Source organism: Saccopteryx bilineata, chromosome 2, assembly GCF_036850765.1.
Source record: "Saccopteryx bilineata isolate mSacBil1 chromosome 2, mSacBil1_pri_phased_curated, whole genome shotgun sequence".
Classification (NCBI taxonomy): domain Eukaryota; kingdom Metazoa; phylum Chordata; class Mammalia; order Chiroptera; family Emballonuridae; genus Saccopteryx; species Saccopteryx bilineata.
In genome coordinates this window covers 351,944,504-351,967,048 of record NC_089491.1, presented here as the reverse complement: position 1 = coordinate 351,967,048, position 22,545 = coordinate 351,944,504, and the positions used below count along the sequence as shown (strand labels likewise).

General features: G+C 39.1%; 1 protein-coding gene and 1 pseudogene across 5 annotated transcripts in view; both read left to right on the top strand.

The window, feature by feature from the left end:
- The window catches only part of BCAS3 (BCAS3 microtubule associated cell migration factor), a 633,266-nt gene that overhangs the window by 422,261 nt on the left and 188,460 nt on the right, over nt 1–22,545 (top strand). The window lies entirely within an intron of this gene.
- LOC136324717 (small ribosomal subunit protein eS7-like) lies at nt 96–12,420 on the top strand (annotated as a pseudogene).

Genomic DNA, 22,545 nt, shown 5'->3' with positions numbered 1-22,545 from the left:
TGCCTTTGCTTCCACAGAAAGGGGCTTTTTCTCACATCCTACGGCTGCAGAGAAAGGACAGCTACACAGCCCATATTTGGCCGTGTCCCGACAGAATGCCTCCCTCCCTTCCCCTGCTGCAGCCGTGGAGGTGGAGTCGGGAGACCAGGAAGATCTCAGCAATAGACCTTGTCGGTACGGGTCACTGAGTTGTTTGGACTCTGCATTTATTTTAGCAGACTTCTCTGATAGTTTTTGCAGTTTTCAGCTTTTTGTTGTTGAAAACAAAAATAATAAGTAAACCAGTTCAGGGACATATTTCTCTTTCTGAACCCGATTGCCTGCCGTTTGTCGTTGTCCACTCCCCCTGGGGCGGTGGAGCCAGGTCTCCAGTCCAGGCTGGAACCTGAGGCGCTCGCTGCTCCTGGCCGAAGATGAGAAAGAACAGGGTATTACTTACACTCTTAGTGCTCCTGCCTTTTCTTAGTGAGGCAGTCAAGAGAACCAACACGGAGTTAGAATGTTTCATTAAAAATTATATACGTACATATCTTGTTCAACTTTTATATATACATATTTCTGGACCTTTAATCTTACTTTGTGAAAGATCAAGGCAACATTCTGTTCACACTCATTCAACAAATTTTGGTTGAACACCATTATATTGTTCAATACAATAGTGAATACCTACAATGTATTTACCAGAGTAGATAGGTGGTGTTCCTATTAAATGAGTGGAACACTGTGGCAGAAATGATTAAAAATCATTGACTAAGACATTTCTTCTGCATTAAAACTTAGGAGATCAGTTCTTCTCAACTATCGGGAGATGGAATAGTTTCTTTTATCCTAGCATTTGACCATGATATTTTAGGTTTAAAGGAATAGATATATATGATAATATGTTATTCTAATGCAGAGCTGCCCAGATTCTTAGGTTACAGTTTTCATTCCAGAGTCCTTTCTGGAATATAGGTTAAGAATATTTCATTGCGATAATATTCCATTTATTTAAGAGTCAAAGAAACAAATAAATAAAACTAAAATAAACTGAATATTTAATTGATGGAACCATATTTTTTAGGCACCGAAATTGATGATAGGGACATGACTTTTTTTTTATTGTTGGAGACATCAATATTAGGAGATTTGCCATGAAAGTTTCCACCCATTGGGTTTTTAATCCTTTTGATGCCCTTCCCTCTTCTTATAGTTTCTTTAGTTATCTGATATGTTTGAGAAGAAGCCCTTTTGGGGCCCAGATTGTTTAAATTAGAGACTTCTCCCAAAGGAAGCCCTGAGATCCAAAGCAATTAGAACAAACTCTAAGAACTCAGGTGCTATTCAGAAAATAATTTACTCTTACTGTTCACCATTATTTAGCTTGACCACACCTACTTCTGGGGGCATTTATGTGATTTTTAAAAAATTCTGATTTATAAAGAACTTTCACTTATATCTCTGCAATCCATGAAAGAACTCAGACAGTAATTATTTATTTTATATTCTATAGTTGAGGATATTGAGCATAGAGATATTAAGTAATTTCTACTTAGTGACTAAGTGTGAGAGCTAGCAGTTCAGCTGAGGTTCTGTAAACCCAAATACTGTCTTTCTAGCATGTCACACTGCCTCATTCTTTGTGATGGAAATGATCATAGCTGAAGCTGGTAATTGCTACTTGGGCTTCTCGGCGAACAAAGGAAACTGAGTCTCTTGGTAAATTTTCCCCTTCATTGCCAGTTTAGGAGAGGCACGCGCTCAGTTCCTTTTCATCCTTGCAAAACAAAACACCTTTCCTAGAAGCTCCTTGTTGGTTATCAACAAGCTTGGGTTCTTTCATGGCATATTTTTGTCCTATAAAGAAGCTTATATAACTGATAGCTTCATCAGTCTTTCCTCCCAACAACTTCTAGTTAAACAGCAATTTGTGATAGGGTCTTAAAATGCTAGTATACCAGCCCTCTGAGCATTTTCTTATTTTGTGAAACACATTTTGATCCTTACTGTGTTCTTAGCCATGTAGAAGATGAGAAAACTTTGTTTCTTTCTCCATCCAAGGAGCTTTGGTTCGGAAGGATGAATGCCTTTTTTTTTTTTCTTAAAGTGAGAAGTGGGGAGGCAGAGAGACAGACTCCCACATGCACCTGACCCAGATCTACCTGGCAAGCCCACTAGGGGGCAATGCTCTGCCCATCTGGGGCATTGCTCCATTGCAACTGGAGCCATTCTAGCGCCTGAGGCAGAGGCCATGGAGCCATCCTCAGCGCCCCAGTTAACTTTGCTCCAGTGGAGCCTTGGCTGCAGGAAGAGGAGAGACAGATAGAGAGAAAGGAGAGGGGGAAGGGCAGAGAAGCAGATGGGCGCTTCTCCTGTGTGCCCTGGCTGGGAATTGAACCTGGGACTCTCACACACTGGACTGATACTTTACCACTGAGCCAAGCAGCCAGGGCCAAGGCATGAATGCATTTGAAGTGTTTAAAAGATGAAGAAATACCACAAGGCCTTATATTATCATTTGCAAAGTTAATGATACAGATAGTAAATGCTTGGTATTCAGGGAAGAGCAAATCATAGTCTTAAAATTGTAACATTTATAAAATCCTTATCTAGTCCTACCACCTTAAGAGTAGGTGAAACTCAGCAAAATTAATATACCAGTTTAAATATTTTCTTCAAAATATTGCCATTATCTAGACTTCAAATTCAGATCTTTTCTTTGCTAGTCCTTTGCCTAAGCTAGTCTCTCTCCTGACCTCTAAACACTTAGATTTGAGAGAGAAATGAAATTTCACCATCAGGATTTTTTAGCTTTTCTATGTCATGTCTACAATCTGGAAGATCTTAATGACTCATAAACATCAATTCCATATCTGTTTATACCTATCATGTGGAGATGTTTTGTCACTTGAGCCTTTTCTGTTTCTCCCTTCTCTCTTTTTCTTTTTTGTATTTTTCTGAAGCTGGAAATGGGGAGGCAGTCAGACAGACTCCTGCATGCGCCCGACTGGGATCCACCCGGCACGCCCACCAGGGGGCGATGCTCTGCCCATCCAGGGCATCACTCTGTCGTGACCAGAGCCACTCTAGCGCCTGGGGCAGAGGCCAAGGAGCCATCCCCAGCGCCCAGGCCATCTTTTGCTCCAATGGAGCCTTGGCTGCGAGAGGGGAAGAGAGAGAGGAAGGAGAGGGGGAGGGGTGGAGAAGCAGATGGGCGCTTCTCCTGTGTGCCCTGGCTGGGAATAGAACCCGGGACTTCCACACACCAGGCCGACACTCTACCACTGAGCCAACCGGCCAGGGAGTAGTATAATTTCTAACCGCCCACCAGTTCCACAGTAATGGTGATTTATAAAGTAGGGAAGTAACTTTACTTTATAAAATTTATAAAGCAGAGTTACAGCAAGTTAAAGCATATAATAATTACTTACCAAGTACTTTATGTCAGATTTTTGCTATGTTTGGCAGAATAAATCTTTATAAAACAACTTACTATAGTTAAATCTCCCTTTTTATTTATACTTTGGTTGCTCCGCTACCGCCCACCATGAAAGCTGTAATGCCCACTAGTGGGCGGTAGGGACCAGGTTGACTAGCACTGCTCTACACCCTCTCCAACACTTGTTATTACCTGTATTATTGATAATAGCCAATCTAACAGGTGTGAGGTGGTATCTCATTGTAGTTTTGATTTGCATTTCTTGAGTAGCCAGTGAAGATGAGCATCTTTTCACATACCTGTTGGCCCTTTGTATGTCCTCTTGGGAGAAGTGTCTGTTCAGGTCCTCTCACCATTTTTCATTTGGATTGTTTGCTTGTTTGTTGCTGAACTTTGTGAGTTCTTTATATATTTTGGATGTTAACCTCTATTGTTTGCAAATATCATCTCCCATTTAGTTGGCTGCCTATTTTGTTGTCAGTTTCTCTTGCTGTGTAGAAGCTTTTTAGTTTGAAACAGTCCCATTTACTTATTTTTTGTCTTTACTTTCCTTGCCTTTGGGGTTAAATTCATGAATTGTTCTCTCCGGCCAAGGTCCATGAGCTTAATACCTGTTTTCTTCTGTGTAATTTATTGTTTTCGATCTTATATTTAGGTCTTTGATCCATTTTGAATTAATTTTTGTGCAAGAGGACAAACTGTAATCAAGTTTCATTCTTTTGCATGTGACTTTCTAATTTTCCCAGCACCATTTATTGAAGAGGCTTTTTTTTCTTCATTGTGTGTTTTTCTCTCCTTTGTTGAAGATGATCTGTCCATATATATGTGATTTTTTTTTCTCCCTTCTCCTACATATTGTATTTAGCATTTAATCACCAAATGGCAAAATGGTTTGACATAATTTTGTGTATAAAAATATAAAAGGCAATCAAATAAAATTTAATTTAGTTTGAACAGTGACTTGAATCATTTATAACTGCATGGAGATTAGGTTACAATTTTCTCACCTTATTCAAATGTTTATCTCTGATTTTTCTCCTGCCAAAGTCTAGAATTCCAAAGTGTCTTTCCTCAGTAATTTAATTAGGCCACAAGTTTGAGGCTAATGATGGATCCGAAAATGTATGATATGCTTGAGAGATCAAGACTGCAAATTTATTACTGTTGTAGCAAAGGTTGGCAAATGTGGGAGAGGGAGCAGGTACCGCCCTGTGCTGCAGGATCTGAGTCAGTGATCAAGGTCAGCCTCAGTTCATTAACCACTTCTGGGGACCTACAGTCATTGTAAATATAACTTCTCATGCCTTATATTCTAAGTACAATATATTGAATAGTACGGTTTTTGGAATGACTTTTGTTTACTTCAGTTAATGTCCTGAAGTAATATATGATCTTGAAAGAGCTAGGGAAGTGTAAGCTGGTTTCTGATCATTTTGCCTCACTAGTTTCCTAGTGCTCCCAAATGGAGATCTTACCCCTCAGGATAATGTATGAATATCCATGTTGCCATCCGCAGGTATAGTAGGCAGGAGCCTGCTCTTAACCTAAACTTCTAAAACCATCATCCATTTTAAGGAGCAGTGTACCAGGATTCCCACTGTGCTCTCAGCTAACAAACTGTTAAAAATTGGAATGTATTCCTTTTTAGTTCTTAAGACCTTGCAATCAAGAAATGTGTTTCTGCAGCCATTGTATTGTAATACACACTTCATTTCTATGTTTAGAGGATATACATTGTTTTGCTCATAAATTTTTAATAAACCTGCTTTTAGATGGCTTTGTATTTTGCTTGAAGCAAAATGGTAAATCACTTTAAACTTAACAATTTTTATGAAATCTAGAATGAAGGTACAATCTTATGTGTCCAGTCCTTTACACAGAAGTATAACAACTTAGTTTGGAGTTTTGCACATGGATAACTTAACTGTGCTATGAGACAGTATTGTTTTATTTAAGAATTCCTCAGTGTACAGTGATACCTTGGTTTTTGTCAATAATCAGTCAGAAAACAATTGGCAAAATCCAAAACCGACGAAAACCGAGACAATTATTTCTATATGAATCAATGTAAATCCAATTACTGTATGCAGTAATCACTTACATGTAATTGTAGTATTAGCACTTGCAATCAATAAAAAAAAGCACAAAACTGTGGAAAACAATGAAATTGTTTGGCTAGACATGCGGGGTAATGCTCACACAACGAGAAACGGTGCCACATGGAGCAGGAGAACTCATGCAGTGTCCTTTGTTTTCACAAAATTAGCAACAAGGTCACATGGGCATGTTGACATAATCCAATACAAATTTTTCCTTGAAAAAATAGATGAAAACTGAAACCAACAATAACCAAAGTCAATGAAAACTGAGGTATTACTGTACTTTATAGTCTCTTAATACAACCTTTATAAATAAACACAAAATCAGCCCTGGCCAGATAGTTCAGTTAGTTAGAGCATCATACATCCTGATATGCAAAGGTTGTGAGTTCAATTCCTGATCAGGGCACATACAGAAACAGATTGATGTTTCTGTTTCTCTCTCCCAGGAGAGTCATCTACAAATATGAAAGGGAACAAGCATTGGGACTCAGTGGAACGTAGGGCTGTTCCCACCAGCCAAAGTGGAAAATCTCATAACTTATAGGCAAATGGAGCAAACACTCAGAAGTTTTATGCCTCTACAGTGGAAAAAATTAATCCTAGACTCCACTGCCTAACGAAGCTTAAAAGCAAGACCGAAGGCACATCATAATCAAATTACTCATAGACAGTGATAAAGAGAAAAACATTTTTTACACTATATATGAAGTGGTGTAATATTTTCTAAAGGTAGACTTTGATAAATTACAAACTATATGATATTAACTCTAAAGCAACCACTAATATACTAAATATTTATATAGCTAATAAGCCAACAAATTAGATTAAATAGAATCCTAATAGCATTTCATTAATCCAAAGGAAGTTAGGAGGAAGAAAAAGAAAACAAAAACTATACTACGGACAAATAGAAAACATAGCAAGATGGTAGACTGAAACACAACCATATAAAAAATCACATTAAATATAAATGGCCTAACAGTGAATGACAGAACTTGTCGGATTGGATAAAAAAGACTCAATTATATACATATGTTGCCTACAAGAAACCCATGAAAATATAAAAACACAAATAGAATAAAAGTAAAGGGGTGGAAATGACAATATAGTATACTAACATTAATAAAAATAACCAGCAATGTTTATATTAATAGAAAAAATAGACTTCAAAAGAAAGAAAATTATTACTCTAAAATAAGAGGTCATTCATAATGTTAAGGGTATTAATTCAGAAAGAGGACCTATTAAGTCTAAATATTTACATGCCTGATTGCAGAGCTTCAAAACATATGAAACAAAAAATGAAATGCAAGCAGAATTAGGCAAATACGGTATTGTTGAACATTCACCATCCATGTGTCAATAATTAAAAGAAGAGTAGGCAGAGAATCATCAAGGATTTAGAAGACTTGACTAACACTAATAAACAACTTAATATAGATGACATATGTATACTGTATATACAAATATACATAAACCTCCCATCCCCTGCAGAATCATCTTCATTTTGAGTGCACACAAAATATCTACTATGACAATCCATATTCTGGATCATAATGCAAGCCTCAAGAATTTTAAAGGATTTAAATCATACAAAATATGGTGGGGTTTTTTGTTGTTATTTTTTTTTCTGGGGAGTAAAAGTTGTTTTTTTTTACTTTAAATTTTATTTAGAAAATTAACTTCAACAGGGTGACATTGATCAATAAGAATATGTAGGTTTCAAGTAAACATTTCTATAGCATTTAAACTGTTCATTATGTTGTATACCAGGCATCCCCAAACTACGGCCTGTGGGCCGCATGCAGCCCCCTGAGGCCATTTATCCGGCCCCCTGCCGCACTTCTGGAAAGGGCACCTCTTTCACTGGTGGTCAGGAGCACTGTATGTGGCAGCCCTCCAACGGTCTGAGGGACAGTGAACTGGCCCCCTGTGTAAAAAGTTTGGGGACCCCTGTATACCCATCACCTAAGGTCAAATCATTTTCTGTTATCTTATATTTGTCCCTCTTCTACCCTTCCCCCCATCCCACATCATCCCCCTCCCTCACGCCCTCTTCTCCGTGGTAACCACTTTACTTTTATCTTTGTCTGTGAGTCTCAGTTTTATATCCCACCTATGTGTAGAATCATGGTCCATCCATGTTGTCATAAATGTCACTGTGTCATCATTTCTTACAGCTGAGTAGTATCCCATTGTATATATGTACCACAACTTCTTTATCCAATCTTCTATCATGGGATACTTTGGTTGTTTCCATGTTTTGGCCACTGTGAATAATTCTGTGATGAACATGGGGGTGAATGTGTCTTTACATACCAATGTTTTTGAGTTTTGGGGGTAGATACTCAGTAGAGGGATTGCTGGGTCATATGGTAATTCTATTTTTAATTTTTTGAGGAACCACCATACTTTCTTCCACAATGGTTGTACTAATTTGCATTTCCCACCAGCAGTGAATGAGGGTTTCTTCTCTACACCAGGGTTAGTCAACCTTTTTATACCTACTGCCTAGTTTTGTATCTCTGTTAGTAGTATAATTTTCTTTTTCTTTTTCTTTTTTGTATTTTTCTGAAGCTGGAAATGGGGAGGCAGTCAGACAGACTCCTGCATGCGCCCGACTGGGATCCACCCGGCACGCCCACCAGGGGGCGATGCTCTGCCCATCCAGGGCATCACTCTGTCGTGACCAGAGCCACTCTAGCGCCTGGGGCAGAGGCCAAGGAGCCATCCCCAGCGCCCAGGCCATCTTTTGCTCCAATGGAGCCTTGGCTGCGAGAGGGGAAGAGAGACAGAGAGGAAGGAGAGGGGGAGGGGTGGAGAAGCAGATGGGCGCTTCTCCTGTGTGCCCTGGCTGGGAATAGAACCCGGGACTTCCGCACACCAGGCCGACACTCTACCACTGAGCCAACTGGCCAGGGAGTAGTATAATTTCTAACCGCCCACCAGTTCCACAGTAATGGTGATTTATAAAGTAGGGAAATAACTTTACTTTATAAAATTTATAAAGCAGAGTTACAGCAAGTTAAAGCATATAATAATTACTTACCAAGTACTTTATGTCAGATTTTTGCTATGTTTGGCAGAATAAATCTTTATAAAACAACTTACTATAGTTAAATCTCCCTTTTTATTTATACTTTGGTTGCTCCGCTACCGCCCACCATGAAAGCTGTAATGCCCACTAGTGGGCGGTAGGGACCAGGTTGACTAGCACTGCTCTACACCCTCTCCAACACTTGTTATTACCTGTATTATTGATAATAGCCAATCTAACAGGTGTGAGGTGGTATCTCATTGTAGTTTTGATTTGCATTTCTTGAGTAGCTAATGAAGATGAGCATCTTTTCACATACCTGTTGGCCCTTTGTATGTCCTCTTGGGAGAAGTGTCTGTTCAGATCCTCTCACCATTTTTTTTTTTTTTTTTTAATTTTATTTATTCATTTTAGAGAGGAGAGAGAAAGGGACAGAGAGAGACAGAGGAGAGAGGGACAGAGAGAGAAGGTGGGAAGGAGCTGGAAGCATCAACTCCCATATGTGCCTTGACCAGGCAAGCCCAGGGTTTTGAACTGGCGACCTCAGCATTTCCAGGTCGACGCTTTAACCACTGCGCCACCACAGGTCAGGCATAAGGATTTTTTTTTTTTTCTTTATTCATTTTTAAAGAGGAGAGAGAGAGGGAGAGAGAGAGAGAGAAGGCGGGAGGAGCTGGAAGTATCAACTCCCATATGTGCCTTGACCAGGCAAGCCCAGGGTTTTGAACCGGCGACCTCAGCATTTCCAGGTCGATGCGTTATCCACTGTGCCACCACAGGTCAAGCTAACCATTTTTCATTTGGATTGTTTGCTTGTTTGTTGCTGAACTTTGTGAGTTCTTTATATATTTTGGATGTTAACCTCTATTGTTTGCAAATATCATCTCCCATTTAGTTGGCTGCCTATTTTGTTGTCAGTTTCTCTTGCTGTGTAGAAGCTTTTTAGTTTGAAACAGTCCCATTTACTTATTTTTTGTCTTTACTTTCCTTGCCTTTGGGGTTAAATTCATGAATTGTTCTCTCCGGCCAAGGTCCATGAGCTTAATACCTGTTTTCTTCTGTGTAATTTATTGTTTTCGATCTTATATTTAGGTCTTTGATCCATTTTGAATTAATTTTTGTGCAAGAGGACAAACTGTAATCAAGTTTCATTCTTTTGCATGTGACTTTCTAATTTTCCCAGCACCATTTATTGAAGAGGCTTTTTTTTTCTTCATTGTGTGTTTTTCTCTCCTTTGTTGAAGATGATCTGTCCATATATATGTGATTTTTTTTCTGAGCTCTCAATTCTGTTCCATTGGTCTCTATGTCTGTTTTTCTGCCAGTGCCATGCTATTTTGATTATTATGGCTCTATAGTATAATTTGAAGTCAGGTAGTGTGATACTTTTAACTTCATTCTTTTTCCACAGGATTGCTTTGGCTTTTTGGAGTTTTTTATGGTTCCAAACAAACCTGGTAATTTTTTGTACTATTTTTTTTAAAAATGAGATTGGGATTTTGATGGGGATTGCATTAAATTTTTATATGTGAAATGGACATTTTACCAATGTTGAGTCTTCCAATCCATGAACATGGAATATTTTTCCATTTCATTGTGTCTTTTTCAATTTCTTTCAATAATGTTTTTTAGTTTTCAGTATATAGGTCTTTCACATCCTTGTTAAGTTTATTCCTAGGTATTTTTGTTGTTGTTGTTGCCATTGTAAAAGGGATTTTTTTTTTAGTTCATTTTCTGATGTTTCATTGGTAGCGTATAGGAAAGCAGTGGAATTTTGATTATTGATTTTATATCCTGTGACTTTACTGTATTGGTTTATTGTTTCTAATAGTTTTTTGGTGGAGTCTTGGGGTTTTATATCTCCAGGGTCGTGTTATCTGCAAAAAGTGATACCTTTACTTTATCTTTCCTTATATGAATGCCTTTTATGTCTTTCTCTTGCCAGAGCGCTCTGGATAAAACTTCCAGAACTATGTTGAATAAGAGTGGATAGAGGCCCTGGCCGGTTGGCTCAGTGGTAGAGCATCAGCCTGGCGTGCGGAAGTCCTGGGTTCGATTCCCGGCCGGGGCACACAGGAGAAGCGCCCATCTGCTTCTCCACCCCTCCCCCTCTCCTTCCTCTCTGTCTCTCTCTTCCCCTCCCGCAGCCAAGGCTCCATTGGAGCAAAGATGGCCTGGGCGCTGAAGGTGGCTCTGTGGCCTCTACCTCAGGCGCTGGAATGGCTCTGGTCGCAACAGAGTGACACCCTGGATGGGCAGAGCATTGCCCCCTGGTGGGCATGCCGGGTGGATCCCGGTCAGGCACATGCGGGAGTCTGTCTGACTGCCTCCCCGTTTCCAGATTCAGAAAAATGCAAAAAAAAAAAAAAAAAAAAGAGTGGATAGAGTGGGCAGCCTTGTCTTGTTCCTGATTTTAGAGGAAATGCCTATATTTTTTTTACCATTTAGTATGATATTAGCTGCTGGTTGGTCATATATGGCCTTTATTAGGTTGAGGTACTTTCCTTCTATTCTGATTTTACTGAGTGTTTTTAAAAAGGAATTGTTGTATCTTATTGAAAGCCTTTTCTGTATCTATTAATAGGATCATATGATTTTTGTTCTTTGTTTTGTTGATGTGGTGTATTATGTTGATTGATTTCTGTATGTTGAACCATCCTTGTACTCCTGGAATGAATCCCACTTAATCATGATGCATTATTTTTTTAATGTGTTGTTGTATTTGATTTGCTAGTATTTTGTTTAGGATTTTTGCATCCGTATTCATTTTGAATTGTATTCATCAATTCAATGCAGGTATTGGTCTGTAGTTTTCTTTTTTGGTGTTGCCCTTGCCAGGTTTTGGCATGAGGATTATATTGGCCTCATAAAATGTGTTGGGGAGAATACTTCTTCTTTTGTTTTTTGGAAGATTTTGAGAAGGATAGGTACCAAATCTTTGAATGTTTGGTAGAATTCACTACTGTAGCCATCTCAAAATGTGTTCTTTGAAGACACTGCAATTAAATTAGAAATCAATAACCACAGGATATTTGGTAAAATGCCCAAATATGTATTTGGAAATACTTCTAAATAAATCATGGATTTAAGAAGAAATAAAAATAATTTGGAACTGAGTGAAAATTAAGACACAACATACCAAAATTTGTGAGATGTAGCTCTTCCTAGGCCAGTGCTCATCAAGGAGAAAGCAGTGTTCAGTTCAAGCACCAAGATCATGAAGGCCAATGGGGAGAAGCTGGATGTGTTCAAGTGTGACATCTCCCAAGCTCTGCTGGAGGTAGAGATGAACTTGGCCCTCAAGGACCAGCTACAAGAGTTGAACATCATAGCAGCCAAAAAATTGAAGTTGGTGACAGTCGGAAAGCTATTATAATAATCTTTGTTCCTGTTCTTCAACTAAAGTCCTTCCAGAAAATCTAAGTCTGTCTGTTATGCCAGTTGGAGAAAAAGTTCAGTAGGAAGCAGTTGTCTTTATCATTCATAGGAGAATTCTGCTTAAGCCAACCTGAAAAAGCCATATGGAAAATAAAAGCATCCCAGGAGCTACACTCTGACAGCCGTGCACTATGTGGTCCAGGAGGACTTGGTTTTTCCAAATGAAATTGTAAGCAAGAGAATCCACATGAAACTGGATAAAGCCAGTTCATAAGGTTCATTTAGATAAATAAAGGCCAGCAGAACAATGTGGGACACAAGGTTGAAACATTTTTTTGGTGTCTATAAGAAGTTTGTGGGCAGGGATATTAATTTTAAATGCCAGTTTCAGTTGTAAACGAAGTAACTAAATAAAATGTTGTCTCAGTAAAGAAAGGAGGAAAGAAAATGTGGATGCATTAAAGCAGCACTTAGAGGGATATTTATAGCACTAAAAAGCCTACAGTATTAGAAAAGAAGAAAGATCTCAAATCAATGATTTCAGCTCCTATCTTAACAAGCTAGAGTAAGAATCAAAGTGGAAATCAATGAAATGAAAACGTAAAAATAGAGAAAAATGAATGTTTAGCTTCTTAGTTTCAACACAAAAAGTATGGTTCCTAAAAGAAAAAAAATGATAAATTGGACTTTAAGAACATCTTTTCATATAATGATACTATTAATGGAATGTTGTATTCTGGAAGAAAATATTAATAGAAGCCACACATTGGGAGAAAATATATTTAAACCACCTAGCTGATAAAGGACTCTTATCCAGAATATATAAATATATAAAAACTCAATAATAAGGAAACAAAACAACCAAATAAAAATTGGGCAAGTGCCTGACCAGGCGGTGGCGCAGTGGATAGAGCATTGGACTGGGATGTGGAGGACCCGGCGTTCGAACGCCGGCTCATCTGACTTGAGCAAAAAAAGCAAACCAGCTTGGACGCAAGGTCGCTGGCTTGAGCAAGGGGTTACTTGGTCTGCTGAAGGCCCGTGGTCAAGGCACATATGAGAAAGCAATCAATGAACAACTAAGGTGTTGCAAACAAAAAACTGATGATTGATGCTTCTCATCTCTCTCTCCAATCCTGTCTGTCTGTCCCTATCTATCCTTCTCTCTGACTCTCTCTCTGTCCCTGTTAAAAAAAAAAAAAAATTGGGCAAGTGGTTTGAATAGATTTCACTGAAGAAGAAATACAGATGGCAGATAAGCACATGCAAAGATGTTCAATGTCATTAGTCATTAGGGAATTATGAATTAAAACCATAATGAGATATCACTACATACTTAATAGATTATCAAATATTAAAAATATTGTCCATACCAAGTTTTGGCAAGGACATACAACACCCAAAGCTCTCACACACTACTGTTGGAAATATAGAATCATACAAACAATTTGCCAGTTTCTTAAAACATTATTTATTTACCTACCATATGACCTAGCCATTCCATTCCTAATTATTTAACCAGGAGGAATGAAAGTATGTGTCTATTACAAAGACTCATACATCACAATTTATCTCTAGCTCTTTTTGTAGTAGCCAAGAACTGGAAACAACTCAAATGTCTATTGACAAATAAATAAATTGCTGTCCATCCTTAAAATGGAATATGACTATGCAATAGAAAGGAATGAATTTTTGATAAATGCCATGATATAAGTGGATCTCAAAGTAATCAAATAAAAGGAAGCAGGCCAAATAAATACATACTATATGGTTTTATTTATGTATATAAAATTGTAGAAAATCCTAAGAAATCTATGATAATAGAAAGCTAGTAAATGGTCTCCTACACATAGAGGTGGGATGAGGGGCATTGAAGATGCTTTTTTTTTCTTTTTTCTTTTTTTTTTCTTTTTTCCGAAGCTGGAAACAGGGAGGCAGTCAGACTCCCGCATGCGCCCGACTGGGATCCACCTGGCATGCCCACCAGGGGGTGATGCTCTGCCCCTCTGGGGCGTCACTCTGTTGCATCCAGAGCCATTCTGGCGCCTGAGGCAGAGGCCACAGAGCCATCCTCAGCGCCCGGGCCATCCTTGCTCCAATGGAGCCTCGGCTGCGGGAGGGGAAGAGACAGAGAGGAAGGAAGGGGGAGGGGTGGAGAAGCAGATGGGCCCTTCTCCTGTGTGCCCTGGCTGGAAATCGAACCTGGAACTCCTGCACGCCAGGTCGACGCTCTACCGCTGAACCAACCAGCCAGGGCCAGAAGATGCTTTTAACAGTAGTGGACATGTTTCATTATTTTGATTAGGGTGATGGTTTCATGGGTGTATACATATGTCAAAACATCAAATTTTACACATTAAATAGGCATAGTTTATTGTATATCATTTAAACTGTTGAATTCTCAAGGATGGCAGCATATACCCTTATTCTAAATTCTGTTCAGCAATGCTAGTTTGAGATATTTGGTTTATTATTTTTTTTTCTGAAGCCGGAAACAGGGAGAGACAGTCAGACTCCTGCATGCGCCCGACCGGGATCCACCCGGCACGCCCACCAGGGGGCGACGCTCTGCCCCTCTGGGGCGTCGCTCTGTTGCGACCAGAGCCACTCTAGCGCCTGGGGCAAAGGCCGCGGAGCCATCCCCAGCGCCCGGGCCATCGGAGCCTCGGCTGCAGGAGGGGAAGAGAGAGACACAGAGGAAGGAGAGGGGGAGGGGTGGAGAAGCAGATGGGCGCTTCTCCTGTGTGCCCTGGCCGGGAATCAAACCCTGGACTTCTGCACGCCAGGCTGATGCTCTACCACTGAGCCAACCGGCCAGGGCCGAGATATTTGGTTTAGTGTTCCAACTAATCCAGTAAGTTTTTCACCTGGAAATTAAGCATTATCTAGCCATTGTTCCTACCTTATTTTCAAATCCATCACTATTTAAAGAGAAAATCAAATCTAAGGCATTGTGATTCTGTACTAAACCAATAGAATGAATATATTACACAAGAACATGCGTACCAGCTACCAGATGGATAATCTTTCGTCAGATGTTTTTATGTCCTAAAATAACCTAGATACTTCTATCTTTGAATGTTTAAGTTAGTGTTTTGCTTTTGGACTCTCAAATACAGACTTAAATCCTAGCCAATTTAAAAAATTACCTCCCAAATTGATAGGTTCTGTCTCCTGACTGTTTGATGGGCTATACACCTTGGCCTGCCATCTTACTCCATAGAAGTCCTGCATGGACATTATATTTTGAAATTTGTATTACAAAGTCTTTTATCCTTTTATTAGTTTAGTACTTTAAGCCTTAGACATAAGAAAGAAGACTATCAGTGAAAATCAATTGAAATGCAGTTAGATAAAGATCTGTTGTACTGGGCAGAAGGCTTAGTTGCAGCACAATATAATCAATTAGGACCCTCCAGCTGCATACAGAGTTTTACCCAGCCAATCACTTTTCACACGTTTCCTCCATTAGCTTGACTAGATTTCTTTTTTTTTTTTTAATGTGAATTATGATGAATGAGATTGTTGTTATGAATATAGAGATGGGTCATTACCCTACAGAAACCAGACTGTGCTGGCGATTAGGCCTTTCTGCTCCTGCTATCAATAAAATATAAATTTATCTGTCTCAAAGTATAATTGGGAAGCTGTAGTCATTGTTATCTAATTTCTTTAACAATGTTATAATCGTAAATTGTTTTTGTTCATCTGGGTAATTTACATAACTTTTAAATTAGTTGGGAGAGTGAAGGAATATAATTTATCAAATAGCGGTGCGAAATTTTTATGGCTTAAAATCAAATAAATATCCCTCAGGGATTAGTACCCCCAACTTAATAACCTGGGGATAGCCCTTCAAGATATCAAAAAGTAGAAGTAATAAGTAAAGCTGACATACCCCACACGAGGATGCTGGGGGTTTGCAAAGTAATGAGCATTAGCTTATTTCCGAAGTCCTGTCGTTGTTAAATTGTAAACATTATGTGACTGACTGTTTTCCCTGGGCTGGTGTTGGGGAATTCAAGGTGGAGAAAGGAGTTGTTGTTTGGTTTAATGCACTAAGTGACTGGGTTGCATTACTGGTAAAATGTGCCAACCAGCCTAACATTAATAGGTTTTGGGGGGGAGGGGTCAATGCTTAGAATAGTGTCTCCACAGGAGTAGATTAGTAGAGAAGGTTCTGCTGTAAACCATTCAATTGTAATCAAATTGGGTCTTTTTGTTGTTGTTATTGTTCTTAAAATAGCTTTGGTTTTGGCTTGTTTTTGTTATTTTTTAACTTTTTCCTATTCTTGCCTCCTATTGTCACAAAGGATGGCTTTTCCCCCACCTTCTCTCTTTAATATAGTGCCTACAACATTTGGCCCTCACAAATATCAGTACATGGATAGAAAAATTTCATTGTCTGCAAGTGTGAATAATTTTAACATTAAGAAGAAAAGTGGGTCCTGACCAGGCAGTGGCACAGTGGATAGAGCATCGGATTGGGATGCGGAGGACCCAGGTTTGAGACCCCGAGGTCGCCAGCTTGAGTGCGGGCTCATCTGGTTTGAGCAAAAAAGCTCACCAGGTTGGACCCAAGGTCGCTGGCTCGAGCAAGGGGTACCCGGTCTGTTGTAGCCCCATGGTCAAGGCACATATGAGAAATCAATAATTGAACAACTAAGGTGTCATAACGAAAAACTGATGATTGATGCTTCTCATCTCTTTCCGTTCCTGTATGTCTGTCCCTATCTATCCCTCTCTCTGACTCTCTCTCTCTGTCTTTTAAAAAAAAAGAAGAAGAAAAGTGGGAACTGTTGCCTGATTGTGGTTGATACCAATGGGAACTCTAGTAGAGATGCTGTTCTTGGAAGCATCAAGTTAAAGCAGGCCAGCCTTTGAGGTTCAGTGATGAAAAGACCTCTGTGTTTTGTGCCGTGAGGGTGGAACAGGAGTGCTCAGTGCTAGAAGAGTTAATAAACACCAAAAGCTCTGCTCATCTTGTAGCTTTAGTAAGCTTTAATCTGTAAGCTTGATTACCACCTAACCCTCTATCTCTTCCCTCCCCCTGCAAGCACTGCAGGGCTTTATGGTGATATTAGTGGCATTTTGCCCAACTTTGACTTTGGGGAAATCATTCTACAAGAAAGAAAAGAGGAAAGACAGGATCTGTCTGCTGTGTGAGATCATTAACACAAGAATAACCTTATGAGGGACAGAGGGCAACAGGGAATGTCTGTCCTTACTAGAAAATTGCAGGGGAAATGTCACTGTTCTTTTCTTACATCCCAACTTGTTCCAGCCCTAGTGGCATCCATCATCTAGAGCTCACTTTCAGCAGCATAGTCAGTCGTATATCATAGAGATCCCTTTGTATTTGCTATGGTATTTCATAAAAATGTGTTTGCAAGCTGTAGTTATCTGGGATTTTTTTGTAGAGAACATACTCGTGCAGTGTTGCTATAAAATTAGTTTCTTATTGCAAATATTCTAGTGTCTGAGACCAAATTTAGTGCTCCGTCTGGCCAAATACCATTCAGTCATTAGTGTAGGCGACTTGTTGTGAAGGACTCTGATTAAAAGCTCAGAGAAGCCCTTGTACATTTTTATCTTAATCCCAAAAGCTTTACAACATTCTCCTTTTCTAATGAATAGTCTAAGAAGATATATATTATTTCATTTTTTAAAAATCTTGAAAGATAAACCAAGAAAAAATGATTATGGCCACAGAGAAGAGATTACACTATTCAGCCAACAAGCGGTAATGAGTAAATACCAAGCCAATATATTGTTAAACTGGGAGCCATTGGACAGAAATAACGTGGCTTTTAAATTTGATCCTGTGTTGTCATAGGATGTGAGAGAAACGAAAAGTTGTCACTTGTTTCCAGCATATCCTAGAGTTGATTGTTAGGTAACCTGAAGAATTGGTGTGCCTTGTAAGTATGAGGAAACAACTCCGGGAGACTATGATACAAGTGATGATCTTTGCTAGTAAGTCCTGGCTGACCCTCGCTACCTTTATCAGAGAGCATTTGTCCCATGCCGTGTGTCTGGGCCATGGAACAGAAAGCAGCAGTTCAAATTCACAGGTGGCTTTGCCTGCGTCCGGCTTTGTTATTTAGACATAAAATAAAATGATAAGTAAATAGATGACTATGGAGAACCCATGGGTAGAATATAAGTTCCATAAGGCTGGGCCTTGTCTTCCATCATTGAATTCCCAGCAGTTGGAACAGTCCCTGCCAGAAAAATGGCAATTTTATATAAAATTTTAATTAAGTAATTCCATGACTGGTGAGGAACAAGAGATGATTAGATCCTGGTTGGAGCCCATAGTTATAGGTGGTATTATCTCTGAACATTTACTCAACCATTTATTGACCAATACACCCAGAAGCAATCTTTTGTGTACTAACACAGCCCAAAGCTTAAATATTTCAATTATTCTCCTATGGTGGTCTGAAGTAATTTCTTTTCTCTTTGGAAAAGAAAAAATTGGTGAATTGGTATTTCTTTCTGAGTTGCCGGATGATGACACAGCCGGGAGTTAACAGTATGAATTTGGTGAAGGCAGTCTTACCGTTGTCCGACTGAGATCAAGTTACTCAAGTCGTGTTATTTGCTCAGTCAGAGGGGACCCACTGTGGTATAGACCAATGGTCCCCAACCCCCAGGCCGCGGACTGGTACCGGTCTGTGGGCCATTTGGTACCGGTCCGCAGAAAAAGAATAAATAACTTACATTATTTCCATTTTATTTATATTTAAGTCTGAACAATGTTTTATTTTTAAAAAATGACCAGATTCCTTCTGTTACATCCGTCTAAGACTCACTCTTGATGCTTGTCTCAGGCACGTGATACATTTATCTGTCCCACCCTAAAGGCCGGTCTGTGAAAATATTTTCTGACATTAAACTGGTCCGTGGCTCAAAAAAGGTTGGGGACCACTGGTATAGACAGAGAGTTGAGGAGATGTCTTGAGAAATGAATGAAACGTAAAATTTGAAAAAAGTTTTGGGGTTGTTGAGAAATATAAAAGGATATACAGAGTGAGGTATGAAGTAGAAGGCTAACGAGGGAAAGGACTGATGCTCAGTTAATTGGCTTCCTTATCACCTTCAAGAATGAAACCCTGCTTCCACCCCCAGCCCTCGGCAGCCATTGGGCTGATTGCTGTCTGTGTATTTTTGGTCTTTTCTAGGTGTTTTATGTAAATGATTCATACACTATGTAGTCTTTTGATTCTGGCATGATGACAGTGTTTTTAAGGTTTGTTCATGTTGTAGAATGTATCAGTACTTTGTTCCTTTTATTTAGAGGATTTTATTTTATTTTTTTTAATTTTAATTAAATATATTGGGGTAACATTGGTGAATAAAAAAATATAGGCTTCAAGTGTGTAACTCTATGATACATCATCTGTATATTGTATTGTGTATTTACCACCCAAAGTCAGATCTCCTTCCATCACCATATATTTGACCCCCGTTACCGTTTACTGTCCCCCCACCCACACATACACTTCCCTTCCCTCTGGTAGCCACCATAGTGTTGTCTGTGTCTTAGGAATCTTTGTGGCTGTGGACCCTTTCATTTTAGCTGTTTTGGCCTTTATCTTGGCTTGAATTTCTGGGCTCTGTGCCAAATATCAACTTCCACTGTTATTTTCAGTGTTTTTTTAGAGGGGTAGGTTTTTGTTGTTAATGAACTAACTTTTTCTGTGTGTTCATACTGGTTGTAACTTTTTGAAGAAAATGTTTCCTTAATAGAAAAACCTTCTTTCAAGGACCTCCTACTCCTTTCCTTAAGTACTGAATAAAATTTGAAAAATTTTGCTATGGCCCTGGCCAGTTGGCTTAGTGGCAGAACATTGGCCCGGTGTGTGGATGTCCCAGGTTTGATTCCCAGTCAGGACACACATAAGTGACCATATGCTTCTCCACTCCTCCCCCTCTCTCTTTTTTCTCTCTCTCTTTTTCCATCCTGCAGCCAGGCTTAGTTGAATCAAGTTGGCCCCGGGCACTGAGGATGGCTTCATGGCCTCATCTCAGGCGCTGAAATAGCTTGGTTGTTGAGCAACAGAGCAACACCCCAGATGGCTAGAGCATTGCCTGGTAGGGGGCTTAATAAATCCTGGTTGGGGCACATGCAGGAGTTTGTCTTTTTGCCTCTCTGCTTCTCACTTAAGGAAAAAAAATTTTTGCTATGACAGTTTTCCATAAAGAAATTCTCTTCCATTTTAAAATTTATATAGTTCCTTGCTTTAAAAAAAAAAAACACATTCTTTTAAAATTTGTTATTTCACTTGTCAATTGCCAAGGTGTCCACTATAAGAGAATTTATTGTCAAGAGCTCATAAGCACAAAGTCCTAAACCAGGTTAATATGTGTGGTTTTAAGACAAATGTGTTTTCAATATGTTGTTCCAAATAAGTAAGAAGTTTCTCCTTATCTATGTAGTTCAAAATAAATATATTATTTTAATTTAATTATGTTGATAATATATTTTAATTCGGAATGATGTTTCAAGCTAACTATCATATAGCAAACTTATAAACAGGCCATAAATATGTTTATTATTTTTCTACATGAGGTTTGCTGAGATTAATAATAATTAAAAAGTAATTTACCCCTGGGAAATCACAGGTAAAGTTATACAAAATTAATTCTAAATGGGGTCATAAATCTCAAGTGAGCTAAAACTGTAAAGCTTTAAAAAAAAAGAAGCATATTTCTTTGTTCTTAAATTAAGCACAGATTTTTAGATAGAATTCAAAACCTTGAACCAATAAAAATTATTGATATGTTGGACTAAATAAAAATTTTTAAATATTTGCTCTTGGAAAACCACTATTACAAAAATGAAAGGGCAAGCCGCAGACTGGAAGAAAGTCTTTGCAGAACATACAGAGTTGATCCTCTTATTCCCTACTTCTGTGAATTCACCTAGTCACTAAAATTTATTTGTAACCCCAAATCAATACTCACTCGCCATGCTTTGGTGGGCAGACATGGGTAGAGCTGCAAAAAATTTCTAGTGCCTGACACGCACTTTCCCAACTGCCTTTGAACGAGGTAGCACTTACTCTGTCTTCTTGTTTCAGCTTTCATAAACACGTCTTTTTGTGATCTATTTAGTGTTGCTTTTTTTTCTGCAATTTTTCTTGGTGATTTCACTGTTTAAAATGACTGAGCATAGTGCTGAAGTGTGGTCCAGTGTTCCTAAGTACAGGAAGGCTGTGATGTGTCTTATAGAGAAAATGTGTGTCCCGTAAGCTTAGTTCAGGGATAAGTTAGAATGCTTCTGGCTGTGGGTGTGCAACGTTGAAGAACCAACAATAGGGTGCATGCAGAAAAAGAGGAAATTCACTGATCAGTACTCTGGAAAATGCTGGAGTATGTGACAAAGCTATATGAAATACAGAAAAGCGGTTAAATTTAGAAGATGACAACTGATAAAAATTGTAGTGGACAGTATGCTTCTCGGCTAGTGCTAGCTGGCTTGCACATTTCAAGAGATAACACAGCATGAAAAATGCTAAATTTGCAATTAAGGCAGGTTCTGCAGATCAGGAGGTTGTAGAATAATCTTTAAAGTATCTGCTAAGTGTTAGAAAAAGGTGGATGAGCAGGTTTTCAATGTGTTTTGAGACTAGTTTTCCTGTATGTATGTATGTATGTATGTATGTATGTATGTATGTATTTTTTTCTTCTTTTCCAAGTGAGAAGAGGGGAGATAGGGAGACAGACTCCTCCATACTCCTTGACAAGGATCCACCCAGCAACCCCTGTCTGGGGTCGATGCTCTGCCCATCTGGAGCTAATGCTCACAACGGAGCTGTTTTTAGCACCTGAGGCGGAGGCTCCAGAGAGCCAACCTCAGTGCCCGGGCCAATGCGCTCAAATCAAGACATGGTTGTGAGAGAAGAAGAGAGAGAAAGAGAAGGAAGGAAGAGGCAGGAGAAGCAGATGGTTGCTTCTCCTGTATGCCCTGACGAGGAATCAAACTTGGGACTTCCACTTGCTGGGCTGACACTGTACCACTTAGCCAACTGACCATGGCCAAGACTAGTTTTCATTGTTGATGAGACATTGGCAAATGAACCATATAATGTAATTTGTATTTTATATGACAAGAATGTTGTGACCAGAGGCTCAAAGGAACCTTACTCTTTTTTTTTTCCCTAGGAAATTTCAGTATTCACCAATTCATTATTTATAATGACTTTATAGAACCTAAGTATCACAAATAACACATATTGACTATTTGATAAAGAAATCATGTGCAAATTATGGAAAGAATTCTTATAACTTAATAATGAGGAAACTAACTCATTTGAACAGACACCAGACACCTAACCAACAAAAATAAAAAAGTAACGAGTAATTATATGACAAAATGCTCTGACATCAGTCATCGGAGAAATGATACTCTACAAGAATGGCTAAAATAGCCCTTGCCAGTCATTTGGTGGATAGAGAACTGGCCCAGTGTATGAATATCCAGGGTTTGATTCCCCATCAGGGTACACAGGAGAAGTGACCATATACTTCTCTTCCTCTCCCTCTCCCCTTTCTCTCCCTTTTCCCCTCCCACAGCCAGTGGCTCCATTGGTTTGAGCATG